Source organism: Cryptotermes secundus, unplaced genomic scaffold (assembly GCF_002891405.2).
Source record: "Cryptotermes secundus unplaced genomic scaffold, Csec_1.0 scaffold7, whole genome shotgun sequence".
Taxonomy (NCBI): Eukaryota; Metazoa; Arthropoda; class Insecta; order Blattodea; family Kalotermitidae; genus Cryptotermes; species Cryptotermes secundus.
The window spans coordinates 429922-454751 of NW_019727389.1; the positions used below are offsets into that span (position 1 = coordinate 429922).

The following is a 24830-nucleotide window of genomic DNA, read 5'->3' on the forward strand; positions in this document are numbered from 1 at the left end:
ATATATATATATATATATATATATATTACGGGGTGCGTTCCCTGGTCAAAAACAAACACCAAACTCCACATCAACGTCATTCAGATTTTGCTTCTGTATAGACCCAGAGGGCATTGAAGTTATCGCAAGTAGGCATAACCTAAAATAAAATGCATTAACATTAGTTCTAGCACGGCATCCACTCGTATTTCGTACACCTGATGTTTAAAATAATTCCCGTTAAATTTGACACATGCTCACTAAAGCCACCATACACACACTAAAACATACATGTGTACTCTGGATCAGTGTGTCTTAATGTGAGAGAGGTACCCCCACCCAGGGGGACGCCGAAAGTGCTAACGGTTTAATAACAAGGTAAATCTATCCTTGTAACAGGCCATGAAGGCCCGTAGGGGTTATGAGACGTCGAGGCTCCTACATTTTCTGTAGACAATGGGCTCACAGAGGGCGGTAAAGTTTTCAGCCTTACGTGCCGGCCGCCCTTTACCCCTCAAGAAGATTCCTGGTACTCATTTCTGTTAGAGGCTGAGTCGACCTCAGGGCCATCGTGCGGCTGGAAGGATTACGTAAATTGAAAAAAATCCACCTTATCGGGAATCGAACCCGCGACTTTCCGGCTTGTAGCATAGTGCTTCAACCAACTACGCTACTGCGTGGGATCATACATAAACCGGTAAATTAATATGAAAGGTCCGCATTATATTGCAAACACCATAATAGGAGAAGTACGTCATATATAGTTAAGGTTTATATGTAATTACATTTTTAAATCGATGAATCTCATTTTAAGTTACTTTCATAAGTTGGGAGCTCAAACGTTTTTATTCACAACAAGAGAGCCTCAGACTAAAGAATTCTCGAACTACTGCACTGCACATCTCCGCTATAACGACCAACCGGTTAATGCTGTTTAGGGAATCAAATGCTATTTACTGTCAGACCCATATGAAAGCGGAGTTCTAGTATGTTACAGCAGGTGATACATATAATAACCAGTGGGCTCTAAAGGGTTAAGACTTTTAAGACTTGAAGGCCCCGGCCGCTTTCACCCGGTGAAAGGCCCCCGGTACCCATTGGACAGAAAGGCTGGGTGGATCCCAGAGCAGCTCTGGACGTTGTGGAGAAGAGAAAATCACTTCCCCTATAGCTATACTGACTGAGCTACCCAGATCGCAAAATGATTTTGGGCCTATTGTCTAAGTCGTGTAAAAGGCAGAGTTGTCCCCATGCTTCATTATTTAAACATCACGCCATTAAAGGGTATGGGAGTGGAAGACTAGCTCCACCATTAAAGAGGATTGGACGCTGTGGGAGGGATACATATGGTCCATGTGGTACACAGGGTCCAGTGGCGAACTCTTGTAAACACGGTAACGAATCTTCGGGTTCCATAAGAAACGGGAAATTTCGAGGCGATGTAAGCGACTCTTAGCTTCTTAAAAACGACTCTGCTCCACGAGGTTTGTTTACAGGACTATTTATTCTGTGTACACAATGTTTATTACATGTCCCATTTCTTTCTCAAGCAGTACGTCGACGGAGGGAAATGCAGACTACAGGTCTACTACTCGTACTTACAGGCTTCTCTTCAGTCATCCAACCGACGGAGTGGGCATAATGGTATCGCTCTGGAAACATTCTATGGTGCTCGGATCGAATCTCTGCCGCACTCCCGATTATCCCATTACGGCTTCTCGTGTTTTCCCTGTCCCTCAAGGCAAATGCCGGGACAAAACTTCCTTCCAAATCCTTTCCAATTCATCATTCTCTAATCATCCTACCATTCATTATATAATCTATACACTAACAGCAGCGAAAAGCAACCCATCAAATCTTGTGTAGAGATCTAGGAACTCAGTTCCCATTAGCTGCAGCGTAAGTCTGCATGCAGCCCACGGTTTGGTCAATTGGTACAGAGTATCTGAGACATGCTGCATTCTGAGAATACACAAGAAACATCTTGTATTCGTTTATGCACATTAGGGTGCAACGAGCTTTATAAACTGTGTTCTTGAGGTGTTTATCCAATATCTCAGTCATACAACTGCGTATTCATATACAAGTCTATGGCTAAGCGACGACCGGAACTTCTGTCTATCTAAATTTATCTTCACTTGTGTTGGATGAAGACTAACTGTCAGTCATATCGGTTGACCTCAAAAAAGGACTGCTTGGTTGTTCAGTCAGTTATTCTTTTCATATACTTCGATTATCAAGTCAGTATATCAAGCTGTACGAGCCTGTGACGTCATATTCGCAATATATGGAAAAGTGTACCTATGTTGGTTTATTAAGACCGGCATTCAAACTTCGACGGTAATAATTCCTGGTCATTTCAATGCCAACTTATTTTACATGGCTCCATCACCAGCTGGCTTTATGTAGGGTCAGAATAACATGGCAGAAATGATAAAACCAAAAGATGCCATGGCAACTTGTCACGTATAGGGGTTGGTGTGACTAATAATAATGGGTTCTGGATTCAATGACTGGATTCATTGGCACTTCTTTACAATTGAACGGAATATGATTTGCTAGGCAACGCTTCGGTAAACACATTCTCGAGGTAACGCAGTCAACAGTAGTAGCCAACGTTTCGGCAATCATGTTTTCGTGACAACACATAATTTACATGGATGTGGGCAAGCGACAAACAATTTCCATGGATACGAGCTAGCCTACAGAAGGAGCCGTGCAGAAAAGAAGGGGTGATTCGTCAGACAGACGTCGTTAAAGAGAGTTCAATGTGTGAACAAAGGTTTGTAGTTCGACATTCGTCACAGCGGAAGAGAAGACGCTCGTGGTGCAGCAAGGAATGGAGCGAGTCTTACACAGTCATTGATTGTGAGCTGTCACATTATATTAAGGCATCCCAGAATTTGCACGAGACTGAGAAAAATCGTGAAGTCCATCGAAAACAGGCCGTCTCTAGCCGTGTGTGCAACCGGGCAAGTCTCCAACACCCTACCGTCGCATCAAACCGGTTGACTGTCATTCAGACACACTGCCGCTGTTATGAATCCACTCGTTTTTTATTCAGACACACTGCCGCTGTATCAACTTGTTCGGCTGTTACTGAGAAACACTGTCATTGTATCAACCCGGTCGGCGCTTATTCAGACACACTGCCGCAGTATCAACTTGTTCGGATGTTATTGAGAAACACTGTCATTGTATCAACCCGGTCGGCGCTTATTCAGACACACTGCCGCAGTATCAACTTGTTCGGATGTTATTGAGAAACACTGTCATTGTATCAACCCGGTCGGCGCTTATTCAGACACACTGCCGCTGTATCAACTTGTTCGGATGTTATTGAGAAACACTGTCATTGTATCAACCCGGTCGGCGCTTATTCAGACACACTGCCGCTGTATCAATCCACTAGGCGGTTATTCAGGCACGCTGACGATGCATCAACCAGACTGTGTGTTATTCAAACTCCGGTCATTCGTTGTCTTCCGAGGACTACTTTGTTTTATTCAGTTGCTTCGACGACAGCAAATACTTTAACACGTCTTTCGTTCCAAGGGACGACTAATTTCGCGTGCCTGAATTTGAACAATTTTCTCCTTTGCGACTTTCCTGTTTCCCACAGATGCAGGGATTATGGGCTATACCTGCGCCCTGTACCATGATTATGTGTCCACTCATCATAATCTCTGATACTGTTTAAACAGATCATGTAGCAAAACTGCTAGACCTAACCGACAGTACAGGTTCCCTCTAGCTGGATTTCCGTATATTCAACCCCAAGTCAGGTGATCACTCAAATGATAGTAGAGCAGCTAAATAGACTGAAGGTTCATATTATGAATTTTGGGGGGGGGGTCGAGACACCATCTGGAAGGTGGGTATCAATGTTTCGGTGCCTGTCTCTATCTAGGAAATAGGCGTTGAGAACAATACTTGGACCTAGCAGGCAGGAAGGAAGTCTGTTTGGTTGAACAGCTAACATAAGTTCCGGTAGACAGATTCACAGATCTCAGCATTTTACACACAAACACACATACCCGTATGTACTGTATAGGTCAAAAGCTGGAATGTTCCAGGAATCAGGTCACCAATAGGATGAATGCAACATTCCGAAGAGAGTGGAGTCTGTACTCATCGCGCACTGAAACAGTGGCATATAACAACACACTGTCCGGGTTCTTTGCTGTACTGTAATCAACAGAATTCCAGTCTGGGGCATGAAGAATTTACATATGCATTCTGTTTAATTAAAGTCGGTTCTCGTGTTACACATCACGCACTGAAACAGTGGTATACAACAAAATGTCCGTGTTCTTTATTACATGATAACAAACAGCAATCCACTTTGGACGAGGAAGAATTTCCGAATGAGTTCTCAGCGATTTTCCATCCACTGTCAACCTCGATGTTCATTTATTGTAGACACAAATAGATTATTGACAGAGTAGCCAATGCTATGGATATTCTACGTGTATATATGACTGGAGCGATAAAATCATCTTGGGCTTAGCCCAACGTTTCGGACCTCTTGAATACAAAACAGCAGGGCTGCTGATAGACTGCGATATTCATTTATTCAATCCAAGAATCGCCCGCCCGACGTCAGTCACTTTTCTTCTTCTTCTTCTTCTTCTTCTTCTTCTTCTTGTTGTTCTTCTTCTTATTATTATTATTATTATTGCTGTTGTTGTGTGGGCAGGTCATATAGCACGAATGGGGGAGACGAGGAATGTGTATAGGACATTGGTGGGAAAGCCAGAAGGAAAGAGACCACAGGGAAGACCAAGGCGTAGGTGGGTGGACAATATTAGAATGGATCTTAGAGAGACAGAATGGGATGGTATGGATTGGATAGATCTGGCTTAGGACAGGGACCAGTGGAGGGCTCTTGTGAACACGGTAATGAACCTTCGGATTCCATAAAATGCTGGGAAAGTCTTGAGTAGCTGCAGAATTGGCGGCTCATCCAGAAGGGCTCAGCTCCATGAGTAAGTAAGTAAGTTGTTGTAAGGTAAGAAAGACTAAAGCGGTCTCAATGCCTCCTGTTCTCGTAGCCCGGAATCGTATTTTTAAAGGCAGTTAGGGGCCTGTGGTCTAGTGGTCAGAATTCCTGGCTACAGATCCAGAGGTCCCTGGTTCGATTCCCAACCCCAGCAGATTTTCTGAGAAGTAGTGGGTCTGGAAGGGGTTCACTCTGCCTCGTGTGGATATCTGAGGAGCTATTTCAAGGAAATAGCGGCTCCGGTCTAGAAAACCGAGATTGACGGCCGTGGGGATCCGTTGCGCTGACCGCGTGACACCTTCTACGCGCAAAAACTTGGCACTAACTTCGCTGACAAGCGGAGGTCGCTCGGTCGGTATAGTTCGCTTGCAGAATTCAGGCCATGGAGTTTATTTTTTAGGAGCCGGGGTATCTCAATCCTTATAACGATGGGATTCGACTCACGGCAGGGGTAAGAGACCTTTCTCTCCTCCACAATGCCGAGACAGGCTCTGACGCCCCTCAGGCTCATATCCAATGGGTACCACAGCTTTCCCCGGGGTAAAGCGGCCAAGGCGAGAAGCTGACAACTCACCTCAATCTAGTGTCTAGAACAAGAATGGTGCAGCTATATCTCCACTCTCCCATATTTCTCAATGGTGTGGTGCTTAACTAATTAAGCACAGGGCAATTTCCCCCTTTTACCTCTTATTTAACGACACTTGGTAGGGCTCCTTGAGCATGATATCGGTCTGCTGTAAGTCTCATACCTATACAGGCCAGCACAAATTGAACAAAGGCAGGCTTACGTCCACACTATGCCAGTGTTCGGTCGGCAGAAGACAGCGCACAGGCCGTAAACCGCGCGGCCACACTGATCGGCAATCAGTCATTTTACTGATGGTTAATCAGACTTGGGTCGTGCCTGGTATAAGCAGCGAACTCGATATCCACTAAGCAGGGATAGATCCATCGCAGAGAACGACAGAGTGAGCTTAATTACCAGAACTTCGAGAAGAGGTGTGAGAATCAAGTGTGCATCTCTCCGTTGCCCAGCACTTCCCTTTTATTTCTGTCCCTTGGGTCGGTCTGTTAATGGATGAATGAATATGAACGACGTCAAAAGGACGAACGTGAGTGGAGTTGATACAAAAGTGCACGAAACTTTGTGTTTGCTGAATATCCCCAATACTCTGATCTAACAGCTTGTGGTGATCTCACGCACAACAAATACGAGGGAAAGTATACCAAAACACAATTTTAATTTATCTAAAATTGATATTGGCAACACTGAAAGAGATGGTGGATATAAACCACGGTAATTTACTCTCCCGCCGGTCACGCTAGCCGAGCGGTCTAAGGCATGTACTGTCTTCGCTCGCTTGGAAACCAGGATCGTGTTTTCGAATCCCACTCAGGGCATGGATGTTTAGTTTGTGTGTGTGCGTTTTTCTGTGTTTGTGTACAGGTAGCGGCCTTGCGACGAGCTGATCACCCGCCCAAGGAGTCCTACCGAATTTGTAAGATCTAGAAAAACCGAAGTGAACGGAGAAGTTCATGGAGGTAGGCCTAGGCCCACTGGGGCTGTAGTGCCAAGGAAAAAAAAATTTACTCTCCCAAAGTTGCTTTTCACTGTCTTCTAAACGGCGACAATACAGTGCTTAAGTTCTTAAGAAGTTCTTAATGAAACCCAGGATTCCACAAAACGCTTGGAATTTATGGACAGGCTCAGCGACTATCAGATTCTCTAGAAGGACTGTGTCCCATGGAGTTAGATAATGCCGTTTAGTATGGCTTCTCAGTTGTCAGAATGAATGAACAACAACACCGATGATCCGATTTATTCCCTCAGAAGATGTCAACACAGAAATACGATGAATATTCACAAGATCTGCGATAGTAACAGAACCGGAAACTTTCATAAGACTGTAAACAAACTATAGAAGAATATGGAAAACCACTACTCTCAATATACAATTACTAGAAACTGTGAAGAAACTAGAAAAGTTGTGTCATCTAACAACAGTTCCCGAAGAATGGTAGTTCAGTGGGCCAATGGTGACAACGGTATGAACCAGACGAACCTTAACGAATGGCTGGAAAAATTCAGAGGAGTACGGGCGTGTTATGAGCGGCCATGACTGAAACATGTGTTGAGGTTAGGGAAAACATACATCAGTGCATCTGGGACGGCCACAGAATCTGCATTTGAACTGGTAAGGTAAAGAACACAGAAAGAATGGAATAAGACTTAGCCGAACATACTATAAAGGTAATGTAAAGCTATCCCTGTAATAGACCGTGAAGGCCCATAGGGTTGTGAGACGTCGAGGCTCCCACATTTTTTTATATAATCAGCTCACAGATTGTGGTGAGGCTGTCAGCCTTACGCGCCGGCCTCCCATTACTCCCACGAAGATTCCTGGTACTCATTCCTGTTAGAGGCTGAGTCGACCCCAAGGACATAGTGCAGCTGGAAGGATTAGATCAATTGAAAAAAAAAATCAACGACCTTATCGGGAATCGAACCCGCGATCTTCAGGCTTGTAACACAGTGCCTCAACTAACTACGCTACACTACATTCTATCTGACAGCCAAGCTGCACTTAAAGCGCCTGACAAACACCAGATCAACTCAAAATTGGTCTGGCATTGCCACCAAACTCTCATGGAACTGGCCAAACATAACAGGGTACAACTGATATGGGTGCCGGGGCATGAGGGGTATTGCTGGAAACGAAACAGCAGATCAACTGGCTAAGATCGGAGCTGAACATGCGTTCATAGGACCTGAACCAGCCTGTGGCATCTCTATAGGAGTTGCCAAACAGGCAATCAGGGACTGGACTAACATGAAACACAAGGAATACTGGGAATCCTTAACTGGGCTCAGGCAAGCAAAGGGACTCATACGAGGAACTTCCACTAAAAGAGCGAAGGAACTGTTGAAGCTAAACAGGAACCAGCTACGATGGGTGGTAGGACTACTTACAGGACACTGTCACCTCAAAGGACACCTGTTCAAAGTGGGACTAAGTGATAGTCCCACTTGTGAGAGGTGTCAGACAGAAAGCGAAACAGCCACACAATCCTGTGTGAATGTAAGGCCTTAGCTTATCTAAGATTATGTCACTTGGGTCAATACTTTATGGAACCTAGTGACTGTTTCGACGTCCCCACGTACAAATTCCTGCGCTTCATCCGAAGCGCGGGGTTGCTGAGGGAATAATTAAAAAAGGGGAAGCACAATAGACCACTGAGGTCGCGGTGCAAGGGCCGAGAAGGCCTACCCCTCATACATTCATTCAACTACGCTACAGCGTGCTCCTCAATCAAACACACTACCGGTATTTTCTGTAGGGTTCGAGGTCTTCACAGCGGAGGCTATGAAAAGTTCTATCTTATGGGATATATAGCGCCGTATAGTTCGCTGAGACTCAACAGACGTTTCGAAGGAACAAATCGCCTCCATCTTCAGGGATGAAAAGCAAGAAACAAATATGAAGCAGGCAGCAAGCATACCTCCACCGGACTACACGATGTTGTATTGCAGAAGTTACAAAAGATCATACTACTCTGATGGAATGAGTGCAGTTATGGGCAGTTGGATGAAACTCAAAGAGAAGTGGGACAGAAGCGTGAGCGCTGCCCTGTTAATGTGCAAGGTAGGTGTGAGCTATATAAAATACTATCTCAGCAATATCCTGGAGAAATTGAAGCATTAGTCATTACAGTAGGTAACTACACACAGATTCGAACTGGGTACCTCACTAATACAAGCACGGACCGTTACTGCAATATCTGATAGCGTGTTCAACTATTTCCTGAGGCAGTGATACGTCTAACTGCACACATGTCTACCACCTGTGCCACTACTCATAACGTGGTATATTACTAAATTCCGTTTTCGTCCCAGAATACAGAACGACTGTTTGCCTAAACATAACTACCTTGCTATCAAATGCAGGCGTAGAGAGCCCACAAATTTGCGAGGTTGCTATTTACTGCTTTACAAAAGTACATATTCGTCAGCTATTTAGTATTTTGACAAGACGCCCGAAAGCCGGAGTAGTCAAGCCAGAATAGACGTTCACTGCTAGGCAACGCCTCGGTAAACACATTCCCACGGCAACGAATAAGCAAGCAACACTCGAGTACTCGTAAATTCTATTGCTATGCAACGGTGCTGTAAACATGCCTTCGCAATAACAGGGACTGTTTTCTGCGTGGTCCGTGCTAAGAAGAGTTCAGTTGAATTGCGTTGAGTTTCGAGACCCCAGCCTGCCAATATATGAGCTTGGGAGCAGAGGAATAGAACTGGAAGTCGCAGAATAATGGCAAGAAAGGAATTAGGCTGCGAAAAGAAGACTTCATGTGTGATTTGAAGTGACAGTAAGACTGTTATAAATCCGTTGTCAGGACACGACTAGTGAAGACTGAGAACCCTAGAGCGCGTTTAACGGTGAACTGTAAAGCGTGTAGATCACCGATAGCGCTGTATTGCCTGTAGTCCCGAGCTGTGTGCGTAAGTGATAATCAATGCGATCATCCAATCCAAACCCCGTCTACAGGTGAACGAACAAAACCTTACACGTGACAGTGCTAGTCAGAATCTGTGAGCGGGTATTGCTTCCCCTCAGAAATTCATATGACCGTCAAGTCAATGTTATTTGCAGCAGGGAAATACAAATTGTGAGTATGTGGTGACTTTCGAAATGTTCGAACAAAGCCACATGAAGGAGGGTTGGTTCAACAGTTTTTAAACAAGGACTTATACAGGTTTACTTTACAATATCATAAAATTATCTTTACTTACAAATTGAGGAACGAATCTGGGTAACAGACATCCGTTATGAGCACAAATCATCATATTCCGAGAACTACCTTATCTCGTCATGTATGGTATGACATTCTGGGCAGCTTATAATATCTTGCAGAGAACCGAAGATGGAGGCAGCAGGTCACTCCGAAACTTTGTTAATCATTTACCACACTACACGGCGTCACTGAGCCAGGCTAGCAGAGTCGGTATAGAAACTGGCTACGGGCTGGACAACCAAGGGGTCGGAGTTAGAGTGTCGGTGGGGGCAAGAATTTTCACTTCTCCATGTCGTCCAGACCGGCACTGGGGCCCACCCAGACTTCTATCCAATGGGTACTGGGTGCTCTTTCTCCAGGGGTAAAGCGGCTGGGGTGTGAAGCTAACCATTTACCTCCAGCTAGTGTCGAGGTCAAGACAATGTGGATCTATATATCCACTGCCCCATACGTCTTCATGACGCAGTGCTTAAGTAGTTAAGCACAGGGACAACTTTACATTTACGTTACACGGCGTCATTTCCCAGAAGGCCACAGTATTAACAATTACCTATATAAGAATTGGGGGTACGCGGTAGCGTAGTGGTTACGGTACAAGCCGGAAGGTCGCGGGTTCAAGTCCCGATGAGGTCATTGTTTTTTTTTTTCAATTGACCTAATCCTTCCGGCCGCACTAGGCCCTGGGGTTTACTCAGCCTCTAACAGAAATGAGTACCAGGAATTAAATAAATACTTTTCCTGGGGAGTAAAGCGCGGCCGGCGCGTAGGGCTGACAACCTTACCGCCATCTTTGAGCCGATTGTCAAGGTAATATGGGACCCTTAACGTCTCACAATCCTATGGACCTTCACGGCCTGTTACAGGGACAGCTTTACTTTTTTTTTTACCTATATAAGAACTGCGATTCTCAAGTTTTTGCTAGTGATCACAAGAAAACAAACCGAGCAGGATCTATATTCACGAAGTTTCTGGTTTTGATTTCGACCCGGAAGATATTTTGGAGTATTTCGTGGTTTTCCTCCATAGATTCAGGCAGATGTTATGACTGGACCACTTTCTCAACCATTCTCCGATTCGAAGTACATAACTTATACAGTTAACAGATCGTCGTTAAATAGACCAAGAAACGGGAGCTACAATGCATGCCAAGTTGGATGTTTATGAATAGGTCAAGGGTCATGCCTAGAGAATCACCCTACAAAAGATGGCGGTGTGTCACACATCTAATGCACCACCTGACCATCCTCTCCAATCGTCAAGTTAGGTCACGTCTAGGGCCGCACCCTGCGGGAGAAGCGCTCGACTCGGAGAGAGACAGGAAATTGTGGCTGCGGCAAGAAGAGGAGTTTGTTTGATATTCATGAGGCAATGCAGACGCTCTTCTCCAGTCTCAACACACTCCAGCGAACCAAAGCGGGGCACATTATGGATATCTAAGCATTAATTAATTCTTCGGTTTATCAGACTGCACCGCAGCATTATTTATGAATAACATTAAGAAGAAATATAGCAGGAAGTTCTGGGAAAAAATCGATCTCCTACTTTCATTTGGCACCATACAGACTGCGTATAAATCGACGCCTCCATTAATTCTTCATTGGCGAGGGAACGTATTTACTGAGCTGTTACCTAGCAACGATAGGGGGATACACAGACAGACCCACAAACTCTCCTCTGACAGGACACGGACGGCATACAAAATTACACGTCCAATAATTTTTCTCCTATTGCGTGTATTCGTTGATGAGGGAAGTATTTATCGAGCCGTTGCCTAGCAATGAAACGTGGAATACATTTTACCGAGCTTTTGCCTAGAAACGATAGGAGGGATACATATAGACACACTAACTGATGGAAGGGATTTAAGACTGGCTCAGTTGCCATGAAATACGCAGCAAGTTTCATGAAGATTGATTCAGGCAATCAAAATATGACGGGGAGGAGGGGGGAGGTAACACATATACAGAGAAGATGGATATCGCATAAGCCTACTTTAGGAAAGTAGGCCAAAAATAGGACAAGCGGGGACAGCATACATAATAAATTGGCTGAAGAGGGAGATGAAATATGCAGACATACGGAAGGAAGGCCACATTCTATGCGCTGAATGCTGAAAGCTGTATTTCTTCAATGCAACTCCGCAGACTACTGGTCGAACCACCACTTGGCCCAAACTTTCATGTAAATTCACTAACACGGACTACATGGTGATTCGGCCAACAATATGCGAAGATGCACTGAAGACTGTATTGCATATACATATCAAGCAATTACCTAACGCAGCTGAATGCCCAGATACGACGTTGTATAAAACTAACTAAACATTCGTCTAATTAAGCAAAGCGCAGACGTCACCTTTTGAGAACATATTTGTGGAATGATAAAGTGTATTAACTTAGAAATTTACTTGAGGAAATTCGGCCCATTTTCAATTATATTGGTCCTAAAGAAACACAACTGAATCAAAAGGAAACAGGCACACCGGATGTTTTGTGTCATGAGATCAGACTAAACCGACTACCTCAAGGTAATTCTTAAAAAAAAAAAGCCCACTCTACATATTTTAAGAAGAAAAACAGTGAAACGTAACCTGCCGACTTCGCAAAGATTTCTTGTTTCGACGGTTGTGAGCCACATGCTGACAACATAACAGGTATAACTACACTTCAAGGCATGATCGAACTCCTTTCATGAATTATTTATTTATTTATGTAATTCAGACAACAGGGAAACACTGACTCATGCAAATTAACATGCCCAGATGATTATGAACGGAAGATGGTGAATTCACAAGTAAACAATGTGATAAAACCTCCCAACATTAAAACTATAAGTTATGGTGAGAATTTAAGAGGCCTGCATTGTTAACGCTTTCTACATACAAGCCTATAGCTTGAGTTACATCTTACTGTATCTTATTGCCTACAGTTACTACTCACAGACGTATTCTCATAAGGTCCTCCATTAGGGTCTATATTTTCCCACTACATGAAATTTGGCAGAAATAATTCATGATATTCTACGGTCTTAATTTTTAACACATAAAATTACAGTTTAATAAAAATTTGTTTGTACGCTACCGACTTTTCTCAATACCAAATTCCATATACCTAATGAATGTATAAGGGGTGGGCCTTCTCGGCTCTTGCACCGCGACCTTCAGTGGTCTATTGTGCTTTTCCATATACCTAAATACCAGCCCTACATTAGATGTTTCTCCACTTCAGAAGTTCACACATACTCCTTATTGACATTATTTACAGCAGAGAATCAATCAATGCAAATGTTGGTTGGCCTCCAACTGAATTACGTTACTAGCAAGGTACATAAAAATTCATCACTGGATTCTAAAGTTATTTTGCAAGGAAAGCACACAGACACACACGTGACACGATATCATAAATCTGTACTTACAAAAAAGTATACTAAAATTACGACACCACACGCTGGCAGAAGATCTTGTAGCATATGGTAGCGACAAGCCACTTCCAATATTGGACATACCATAACTCGGATTAAAGAATATACGTCAAGTTACGAAAGAACAGCGAAGTATCTAGAATTAAATTTCGGAACGGTTATATTCTGAAACTTAATTTAGAGAAACTAGATTCTCATATACCTGGAATGATAAACCAGCTACAGTGATAAATACAAAATGACCCGTCGTCACAAATTTCTTTCCCACTTATATTTTAACAAAATAACACATGTTCAAGCTTTACGAATGAAATAATGAAATAATAAAGAATTCATATCCTTCCTTTAAGAACTTGGAAATATGGCATAACGCGTAATATAAAAAAAAAAGAATAGTCCCATAGTTAGCATTCCTGCTTTGCATTATGTAGGCTGTCATTCCATGATCAATGGAAGAGTAGAAATGACGACTAGATTTTTCGTGGTTTACCTCAGTTCTACTAGGATAATAGTCTTCCCATAAGACAGACAACATCTGCTTTCCTTCGCGTCTTTTTCAATTCATCGTTTTATAAGTTTTCTCAATTCCTCTTTATCTTTCTTAAATCAAATTTCCAGAGTACTTTTCTCAAAAATCTTCAATCTCTGCTTTTTCTTCTGAGTGGAGGAGACAAAGTGGAAGAAAACGCCGGATAAATGTTCTCTCAATATTTGGACAAGCGTCATTTTCGAATGTAAACCACACGTTTCCGGAACGAAGTTTCCTCCATGAGGTAATGTAACAAACATTTCCACCACATAACGGGTCACCAAACAGCCTGCATAAGTTATGAATGAGTCGTTTGTCCGTAGGCAACACAGCAATTATTCAACCAGAAGATGAAAGGGGAATGTGATAACAAAATACTATTATGAATATAAACTTTCCTAAATTACGTTCAATATTGTGCACGCGTGCCCTTGGGATATTACACCATGCACGTCAACAGGCCTGTGGCATTTACTTGTTATATAGACATATCACATTTTAGCCCTGATTCCAGTGCACACACAACGTTTAAATAATACGCACTCGTTGCAATCCATTTAGGGGGAAATCCACACTGACGCAAGTATGTGGAGAGGTGGGGGCAAAAATATGGCATCCGTTTTTATGTAAGCTGCGGCAGAAAGTCACGCAGCACGCATAATTACGCAGCCATGCAGCCGGCAAGATGGATGTCACTCATATACACTGCAGACGCATGGTTTTGTGTTCACTCCTCCCGGAAGTGATTTCAGTGCATATGAGCAGTTCGGTTTCCCTTTTCTGAATGGTCGTGAGGACAGAATCACATGCAGACCTGGGTATTCTGAAATGTTCAAACAAACGACAGGCCTAGTCTCTAATGTGCCTACTTCAATCGCTAAAAAGAACTCTGCTTATATATTATTATGCTGTTAAATAAAAACTTCCCGATCACAGTGGCTGCGCGGTCTACGGCATGAACCGTCTTTGTCCGCGCGAACACTGGGGTCATGGGTTCGAATCCCACTTGAGGCATGTATCTGTGTGCGTTTAATCTGTGTTTGTGTTGTTCTGTGTGTAGGTAGCGGCCTTGCGACGGGCTGATCCCCCGTCCAAGGAGACCTACCGACCTAACAGGATTAAGAAGCTAAAAAAGCGGTCATGGTCCAACAAAGGGCTGCAGAGCGAAAGATAGATAAATACAGATTTATTGTCTGTTTTTCATTCTTGATTTCTTTCACGACTCTTAAAAAGTAAAGCTATCCCTGTAACAGGCCATGAAGGCCCATAGGGTTGTGAGACGTTAAGGGTCCCACACTAGCTAGACAATCGGCTCAGAGATGGCGGTAAGGTTGTCAGCCTTACGCGCCGGCCGCGCTCTACTCCCCAGGAAAATTATTTATTTAATTCCTGGTACTCATTTCTGCTAGAGGCTGAGTGAACCCCAGGGCCATAGTGCTGCCGGAAGGATCAGGTCAATTGAATAAATCCAATGACCTCATCGGGACTTGAACCCGCGACCTTCCGACTTGTAGCATAGTGCCTTAACCACTACGCTAACGCGTGCCCCTTCACGACTCTTTCAATAGCCAATATTATATAGCGATAATGGAGGGATGACTAGTGGATTGGAAATGGCGTGGAAGGAAGCACAATGGCCACATGTCAGATATTCCAGCACTTTCCCGGAGGAACTAAGGGGAACTATGGAAAACGTCCACCAGAATAGCCAGACTATTGGAGAAGGGATTTGCATCTAGAAACTCCCGACCATGAAGCAGGCCTGCCAACCTCTCAAACGACCACAGAAAACTTTCGTCGGAAAATCTGACGGGAAGAGACCGTTTGTAAAATACAGGAGTAGATGGAAGGATAGCATTAAAACCAAAGTAGAAAAAAAACAGCGTTTGAATGTTAAATGAATTCATTTGGATCAGACAGGCTTTACTGAACACGGTAATGAACCACCGGGTTCCATAAAATATGGAAAATTAGACTATCTCACAGACTATTAGCTTCATAAGGACACATCTGCATTGAGTTATTTACTTAGTTCAGTCCAATTTAACTTGCCAGAAGTTCTGGGAAACAGTAATTTCTACTCTTATTTCACTTCTATTTACTGCGTCTAACTACCTGATTCCACCGCGGTATGAGAGGTGCTAAGACGTCTATTAACTTTATTACGGAAAAAGAACGTCTGTATGAACAGATATTTTAAAACAAACATGTCAACTGCAGCAACTGGTACAGTAGTATAGCCCTGTTTCATTAGAATCCATCGTATAAATAGATAAATACCGATTCTGATGATACGTAAATTCCTTGAGGATATGAATATAAACTAGGAAATATGGCCAGTCAATTGTGTACCAGTGTCATACTCCATATAATATTTTAAACTAGACAATGCTGCAGACAGGTATGGCAGACACAAGGCCGAACATTCCAGATATGGTGTAGCACTCAACACAACATGTGTTCCATTCTCCGTTACCTTCTGGTGTTAAAAATATATATGACAAAGGTGCGATATGCTGAGTTGCAAATATATATATAGATAGGGAAATCCGAAATGGTGAGCTCTCAATGAAACTGGGGGGGGGGAAATGACTGTCGAGGCTTATTTACGTATACCACGAACTTCTCATGTTAAATGAATACCGAGTAATTGGGATCCCGGTTTTCCTTGTATGAGAAACCAGTTGCGAATATCGGAGATGAAGCGAACGACGGGTTCTTTAACAATACGTAGCCGTCTTCTACTTCTTCTTCTTGGGTGGGTCTTGGCCTCCTCTATGGTCTTTTTCTCTGGAAGTTCTGTAACGGTAATTATTTCCGGGGTGGGTTTCTTAGCCCCACGCCCAACGTCCAACCTGGACGACTACGAACTACACTTCGTCTGGCCATTACCCTTTGCCCCGTCTGGTATGGGTGGCCCTACCAGGAGCATATGTTCACGCTAGCATAGCTGTTTGGGTCACCGCGGCGCGCAAACCAACTCTCCACGATAAATCTTCGATAAGTTTTCGTAGTCTACAGAGCCATAGATTTACAAACGTCCGCAGAGTTTTCTGAACTGCACAAAAGCAAGGTGTAACAAACAAAAGACAAACTGTCACTGACCAATCATTCAGTCACCATTTCCGTCTATTTAATTACATGACAACATTAAATGTTGATATTCTGAACCTGTGCCATGAGGGCATAACCTCGACACTACTGGACGTGAGTCGATATATTCACGCCCCACCAGCCTTTACTCCTACGTATCGAAGGTTGGACGAACCGCAGAGCCGGCCTGAATGCTGTGCCGAATCTTTTCAAATGCCCCTAGCGGATGTCAGCTGTTACTGCTCGTCTGTTTCGTAGGCAACAACTTCAAAACAGAGTTTAATACATTACAAGCGCTACAGCTTCCGTTTTGTTATTTGTTCTACGGTGCTGTCAGCATCTAGACTAAGACTGCAGAGTCTGCTGATAGCATGATCAGTCAGTAATAAATTGGAACGGATTTAGAAGAAAGCGGCCGTGGTCTTCTTGAGGCACTGCCCATGAATTTGCCTACGGAGACAGAGGAAAACCACGACGGACCTCATAATAGACCCCGGCTGCGATCTGAACCAAACACCTTCCAAATATAAGCGAAGAGCCATATAGCTATACAATCCCGCTCCGTCGCAGTCTCAGTGAAATCCGAAGTCTTCAATAAATTTGGCACAAAGTGTAGGTCCTAATGAAAACAGTTCTGCACGGAAACATTTATCTGTAGCATACTGGGATAACAGGATGAGGTGGGCAGGTCATGTAGCACGAATGGGGGAGACGAAGAATGCGTATAGGATATTGGTGGGAAAGCCAGAAGGAAAGAGACCACACGGAAGACCAAGGCGTAGGTGGGTGAACAATATTAGAATGGATCTTAGAGATCGGATGGGATGGTATGGATTGGATGGATCTGGTTCAGGATAGGGACCAGTGGAGGGCTCTTGTGAACACGGTGATGAACCTTCGGGTTCCATAAAATGCTGGGAAATTCTTGAGTAGCTGCAGAATTGGCGGCTCCTCCAGAAGGGCTCAGCTCCATGAGTAAGTAAGTAAGTAAGTAAGTAAGTAATACTGGCATAACAGGATTCCCATGTCAATGGAGCAAAGCTCATCTTGAGAAGCCAACAGTCGCTCACTTAGGCAAGGGTGTTTCAGCCTTTTATGGGACCCGACGTTCAAAATGAAGTGTTTACAGGAGTCCTTGAACACATTTTGAGCAGACGAATATAGCCCATTAATTCACATCCAATTTCTATATGATCCATCTATGCTCCGCTCTTCTTATTGACTACTTTGTTTGAGAAACTATGAAACAACAATTGTTATTTGTACATCAAATCATCAGGGCTGTTGATAAAGACACAACAGCATTATATACACTGTACTTTCATCAAGCAGCAAATAAGGCAGTAGCATCAAAATTACGTGGATGACAAGACACGTCAGGAACCAGCTCAACACGATCAATAAACGGACACGTTTATTTTAACTTAGTAATTAATTACATTCCCCGTGAAAGTTTGTTTCGCTATTTCCTCCTATTAGACACACACAGAGAGACCGGAAGCCTCGCAATGTAATTGGACCATCCGGAAAGCTCGTGGTTGGGTCCGACAGCCAAGCCAGGGAGTGAGGGGAAACCGCCAATGTAACCCCTGCATTAAAAGTTTTCGTCCAAATTGACAAATTTGTTCCTTCCCTTCCCGCATGCCACGTATAGAGTTTTACCGTCTAGGCAGGAAAGTACACACGAAGTTGATTTTTCATGCAACGAGCGAACCTGCATTGAACGGCTGAGGAAAGCTGAGAGCAGGAGATGAAGGATCGCTACAGCTGAGAGTTGATTAGTTCAGCGGAAATTTGGGGGGAAAGTACATGATTCACATATTTGTGTTAATAAAATCAGTTCCGCCCAACTGCACGTTTACTGAAGAGTTATAAAAGTCAGTAAAAACGACACAGATAGATAGATAGACATGTAGGTAGATGGATAGATCGACAGACAGACAGATAGGCAGGTAGATAGATAAACACAGCTCTTCTCCAACCCTCCTGTGTAATGTTAACGCAGTCGGAATGGTGCTTTCCCTGCTACACCTGTTTCTACCTTACCTGCAAGTCGTCCTCACAGTTCGAACTGAGAAAGGCCGGTTTAGGTACGGGACACTGGCTGGGTCGGTTTGCCTGAGACTCAGGGTAGCGATGCCGAATTAAGCGGTATTTTGGGAGTTGATCCAGCTTGATGTTGATTCACTTATTGTTCTCCAAACCACTCTGTTTAATTTAGTGTACGTTAATGTTTACAATTACTTACTTACTTACTTACTCATGGAGCTGAGCCCTTCTGGGGGAGCCGCCAATTCTGCAGCTACTCAAGAATTTCCCAGCATTTAATGGAACCCGAGGCTTCTTTACCGTGCTCACAACAGCTCTCCACTGGTCCCTCTCCTGAGCCAGATCAATCTAATCCATACCATCCCATCCTATCTCTTTAAGATCCATTTTAATATTGTCCACCCACCTACGCCTTGGTCTTCCCAGTGGTCTCTTTCCTTCTGGCTTTACCACCAATATCCTATACGCATTCCTCGTCTCCCCAATTCGTGTTACATGCCCTGCCCACCTTAATGCTTACAATTACTATTTATTAATGGATCTGCAAACTAGGGCTCGGAGTGTGCAAGGGTCACGTCCATACACTTCAGAATATTGTGAAAGACTGCCCTGTGGAAATGGCTTGCACATCCCATTCTGGGAATTCGAAAAAAAAAAATTGAATTCTCCACGGTGCGGACATATATATGTCATTCCATCTCCCGTAGGGAAGTCTCAAGGTGGCAAATCAGTCATAATGGCCCTTGGGTGGTCCTCATTCCTAGGTAATTATAACGAGTTTTGACCTGGCATTTTCACTGACTGTTGTAGGAGCGTCTGGTTTCCTGTACCCGAGCTAAATTAATGACTGCCCGTAAGTGTCAGAACTCCAGACTCCTTGTCCCTGCCAGAATCCAGAAATTTCCACATAAACACCGTATTGCACGTACCAGATAATACAGGGTGAATCGTATAGAACCGGCCCGATGAATCTGCTAATAATTCCGCAGGTGATGCATATAATCAATCGCTCACAGTTATGACATAATAATCCGTGGGCCGTGCTGAGTCGAATGGTGTGCTCATGATCCGGCAGGTGGCAGCCCTTTTGCTGCAAGGTCAAGGACAATCCCGAAACGTGTCTGCAGTGCGCAGGCGACAGTCATGGAGTTCACTGTTGAACAGCGAGTGTTTCTAGTGCCTACTTGAAAACGGCGGACACTTTCAACACCTGCTCTGATCACGGCACACGATGCAAGATAAGATATGTATAAATTACTTTAATATCTGTATGGTATATTTTATATTACAGCTCATTTCGTCGAGCCGGTTCTATATGAATCACCCTGTAGAATACGATATTATACATCACGATAAAGTTACAGTAATATCGAAATACAAGATTTCGAATTTAAAATTACCGAGAATCAATTGTAAACAAAGTTCACGGTCATTTATAATCATCCAAATAAAAAAGGGCTAGGACTGATCAGCGTCAAGATAGATATAGATAGATTAGATAGATAGATAGAATGATAGATGGATAGATAGATAGTTTTAATAAAACAAGCAGGCCCTATTACAAGCCGAAAGCAATCGGTGTCCCCCAAAATTGGACCTCAGCAAACTCCTTCTTGAGAACATAATGGTCGCTTTCCCTCCCTCTTTGAGAAGCTCATCTTCACAACTGCCACTGGATCCAAATCCGAGCCATATGGACTCAGTCCACACCCTCACATACTTCATTTCCTTGATCCAGCTTCACGCTATGGCGTTCCATCTATGTACAGTTTCCCGAGTGATCTCTTCCCTCAGTTCTCACTAGAACTACGTAGGCCTTTTCATTCCTTATATCCCTTATGTGTCGTACATTCTTATCCATGCACATGGCCTTGCGTGTTATTCCACATCTTATAAAGAACCGCTTTTGATAAATTTCGGGCATTCGATTTCCGTTTCAAATGACGATTTTCATGCTCGGACGTATATAGTATGATCTACAATTTACAGTTTTTGGATATGGTGTACATTTAAAACATAAAACATAAAATAAACTGTGCCTCGTGGAATGAAGCATCTCTGTCGCAACAGGGCTCCATGAAGTACGTGTAACTATTAGAACCATACACTGTTAATCAGTTCAGGTAACAAGAGTTTGCATCTGCATGAAGCTCAACAACATGTACAAGTGCAAATGCACTTCAAATAAACATGTTGGCTGAAGTACAATATGATATCGCATCGTTAATATTTAACATGTATGTGTGGAAAGATTACATTTGAAGGACATTAGATAAGAGGTCATTATTACGTAAGAGAAGAAACAAAGATTATTGTGATTATGTATAATGCAGTTGCATACATCAGAAATGTAATATTATGCAAAACACAAGGCAGTGGCGAATCTTCTGGGATATGAAAGTCAGCCGAAGTTTCAGGGAACAGGGTTCATAACCACCGCTGTGAGATCCTCAAGCCCTGCACCACAGTGAATAAATTCAAACATTATTATGAAGTACCGTTACAACATGAAATAGATACAGGTTTATGTCGTGTATCTGAAAACAAGAGTAGACGTATCCAGGAGGAAAGAAATGATGTTTTGGAAATAGGGAGAACTCTGCAGGCTGCGTACTGCAATTGAAGCAAATATAACAGAAGCCAAAGGTGACTGAATTTCCTTCAAAATTATGAGAAGACCACAGGGGCCGCGCGGTCTAAGGCATGAACCGCCTTCGACCGCTCGAACACTGGGGTCATTGGTTCGAATTCCACTTGAGACATGATGTCTGTGTGCGATTATTCTGTGTGTAGGTAGGGGCCTCACGACGGGCTGATCCCCCGTCTAAGGAGACTTACCGACTGTGTATAAAAGTAAAAAAAAAAAGTAAAGCTATCCCTGTACCAGGCCTTGAAGGCCCATTGGGTTGTGAGACGCTGAGAGTCCCACACTATCTAGACAATCGGCTCCAAGATGGCGGTAAGGTTGTCAGCCTTAAGCGCCGGCCGCGCTTTACTCCCCAGGAAAATTATTTAATTAATTCCTGATACTCATTTCTGTTAGAGGCTGAGTAAACCGCAGGGCCATAGTGCAGCTGGAAGGATTAGGTCAACTGAAAAAAATCCAATGAAACAGAAAAAGCGGCCAAGGTCCAAAGGTTCTCATGTTATTTGATATTCTAAAAAGAAACACTTCAACCAGGGCTGCAGATTTGTGGCTCATGTATTATCATACAATATACCAGGATCCTAGCGCTAAAATCGCTTCCAACTCCCAAGTTCAAGCGTCCGCTAAGTTAATATTTCTGACGGTAGGTAATAAAGAAGTATGAGATGGGCTCCAATGGCATAATTCTCACACCAGGTTCCATGACAATCGCTCAGGTGGTTCAAAGCCTGAAAGGGGGAACGCAGAAAGGAAGGACTGATGTCATTCTAGCATGCATGATAATCAACTTCGTACAGACCATATTTGTTTCAACCGAATAAATCTACTGAGCTCTGAGATGACAAAAGCTTTTAGCCACTAGAACACTGCAGGCTTTGACAGGTGTTACGGTGAATATTCCCATAATATTCGAGTTTATGTACATAACCCTTCGCTCCGAAACTACAAATAATCTGAACCACATCAGCGACCGTGACCCGTGAAACCTCTGTCAGAGTAACGACTCGGGAATAAATAGGCGGAGTTCTTTAGCTTTCCCACCACATCCAGACTAGGGTCACGTGATGGCGTAGTTGGTTGAGGCACTATGCTACAAGCCGGAAGGTCGCGAGTTCATTTCCCGATTAGGTCTTTGTATTTTTTTCTAATTTACCTAATCCTTCCAACCGCACTATGGTCCTAGGGTCGACTCACCCCCTACCAGATATGAGAACCAAGAATTTTCCTGGGGGTACTGGGCGGCGGGCGCGTAAGACTGACATTCTCACCGCCATCTGTGACCCGACTGTCTAGAAAAAGTAGGAACCTCAACTTCTCACAACCCTGTGGGCTTCCATGGCCTGTTAAAGGGACAGCTTTACCTTTACCTCGCCACATCCAGATCGGCTCTGTGGTCCACCCAATCCATCCTTCCCTCCATCGGACACCGGTAAAGCGGTCGAACTGTGCAGCTATGCCCCCACTCTCCCCAGTGTTATGTCTTCATGGCGGGATACTTCCTTAGGCGCAAGAACATCCCATTTTTCATACACAAGCTAAGGCTGGAAGACGCGTTTCGATTCCAACCAAGGGCAGTGGAATTTTTCTCCACCACTGTGTCCAGGTAGGCCGTGGGACGGACCTCATTTTCTGCGCAATGGCTACTACCTGTTACTCTTCCGCCGACTTGGAACCTCACCACTCACCTCCTAAACGTGGGCGAGGTTACGAATGAGTGGGGATATACGTTCACACTTGCTATACACCCTCATAACATGACGCTCAGAGACACAGGTAGCATCGTGACAATCCTTGTTATGCGCTCCATGCATGGAGTGACACATAAACTAATGATACCCAAATAATTTTGATTACATTTGGTATCTGAGATCTAAAGTAAAGAGATGTTAAGATTATTTCATTTTGGTTCGTATACGTCCAGAACTGTGGATCTATACATCTAGGTCCAGAATAAGTACCGATCACCAATAGTTAAAATATATTTACAGCCCGTTTGTCTGATACAGGGATGCTGGACGATATGAACATGGTATGTGGACTGGTAACACAGCAAAGAGAAACCAATTTAGATCAAGAATCGCTCCAAAATTGTGGTGCTTTAAGTGTTTAGCGTTCAAGAAAATATTATCAATTTTGGTGAATTAAACCCGCAAGCTTACTACCTTTTATGTTACCTCCAACAAGATCTAAGGTTTTCACGACAGTGAGTATTACGATTACGTTCTTCTGGGATGAGACGCGGTGTAGTCTGGTATATATGTAACAAACTACCCGCCATAACATCCTAGAAGACCGAAATATTAAAAAGTCTCTATCTTCAGGACTCTAAAACGAGTGGTCTCATTTCTGTGGTTTATTTTGCGATGCTGTCAATGTCTAGGCTATATACACGTAGCCTCGAGAGGTGGGATGACTGATGGATGTTGAATTTAAAAGGATTTGGCAGGAGGCGGGTGTGACGTTTTCGTGGCACTACAGCTGCAGTTGCTAGGAGGTGGTGAGCAAAACCATCAGCAACTTCAGTCAGGAGCGCCAGTAGTGTCCCGGCTGAGAGTGTAGTAAGGCACGTCCCAAATACAAGTCCAGAGCGCTACCGCTACAACACAGCGACAGCACCAGCGCAGGGAGAAGCCCGCACACACCATTCATAAGAATAACCTAATATACATCACATACTGAATAATGAGCATAGCTCCGTAAGACATTATTATTATTATTATTATTATTATTATTATTGGAGGGGGTGGGTTTCCCCATGCACCGCGACTAATAGTCTATTGTACGTCCCCCTTTGATATTCTACCAGTCGCCATGCCCTGCCGGTACTGGTCCTCGCTATCAGCCCCGTTCAGCCAGCGAGGCTGGCAGTGGTACCCGATAACTTCCCCATCTACCGGAGGCATTGGAAACTACTTGGGCGGGAAACTTTGCCTAATTTTGCTCAGAGGTCTCCTAGAGACATTCCGTAAGACATTACTAAGGTCATGACTACCTGACTATCCCATGTGAGAAGGTTCCGATACGCGGACACCCCACGCTACAGTCTCTTCTACCGGCATAAAAACCAGGCCAACACGTAGAGGTCGCAGAGTCTTACCACAAAAATAGAATTTTAACTTTCATGTTTTAATCTTAGTTTCTAATCTTAATTTTAATATCTTTAATTTTAAATTTTATTATCTAAGGATTTTCAGTTTTAAAATTCTGACCACAACTTAATACATGTATTTATGCATTTAAATAATTTCAAGACACAATAAATACAGAATATTGTTGTGTAGACTGCATACCTTATATACTTCTGTATATCTTAT

At 43.5% G+C, this 24830-nt stretch overlaps 1 protein-coding gene across 3 annotated transcripts in view; it reads right to left on the bottom strand.

Moving 5' to 3' along the window:
* The window catches only part of LOC111864611, a 629006-nt gene that overhangs the window by 372792 nt on the left and 231384 nt on the right, over positions 1–24830 (bottom strand). The gene's annotated exons all lie outside the window — the stretch shown is intronic.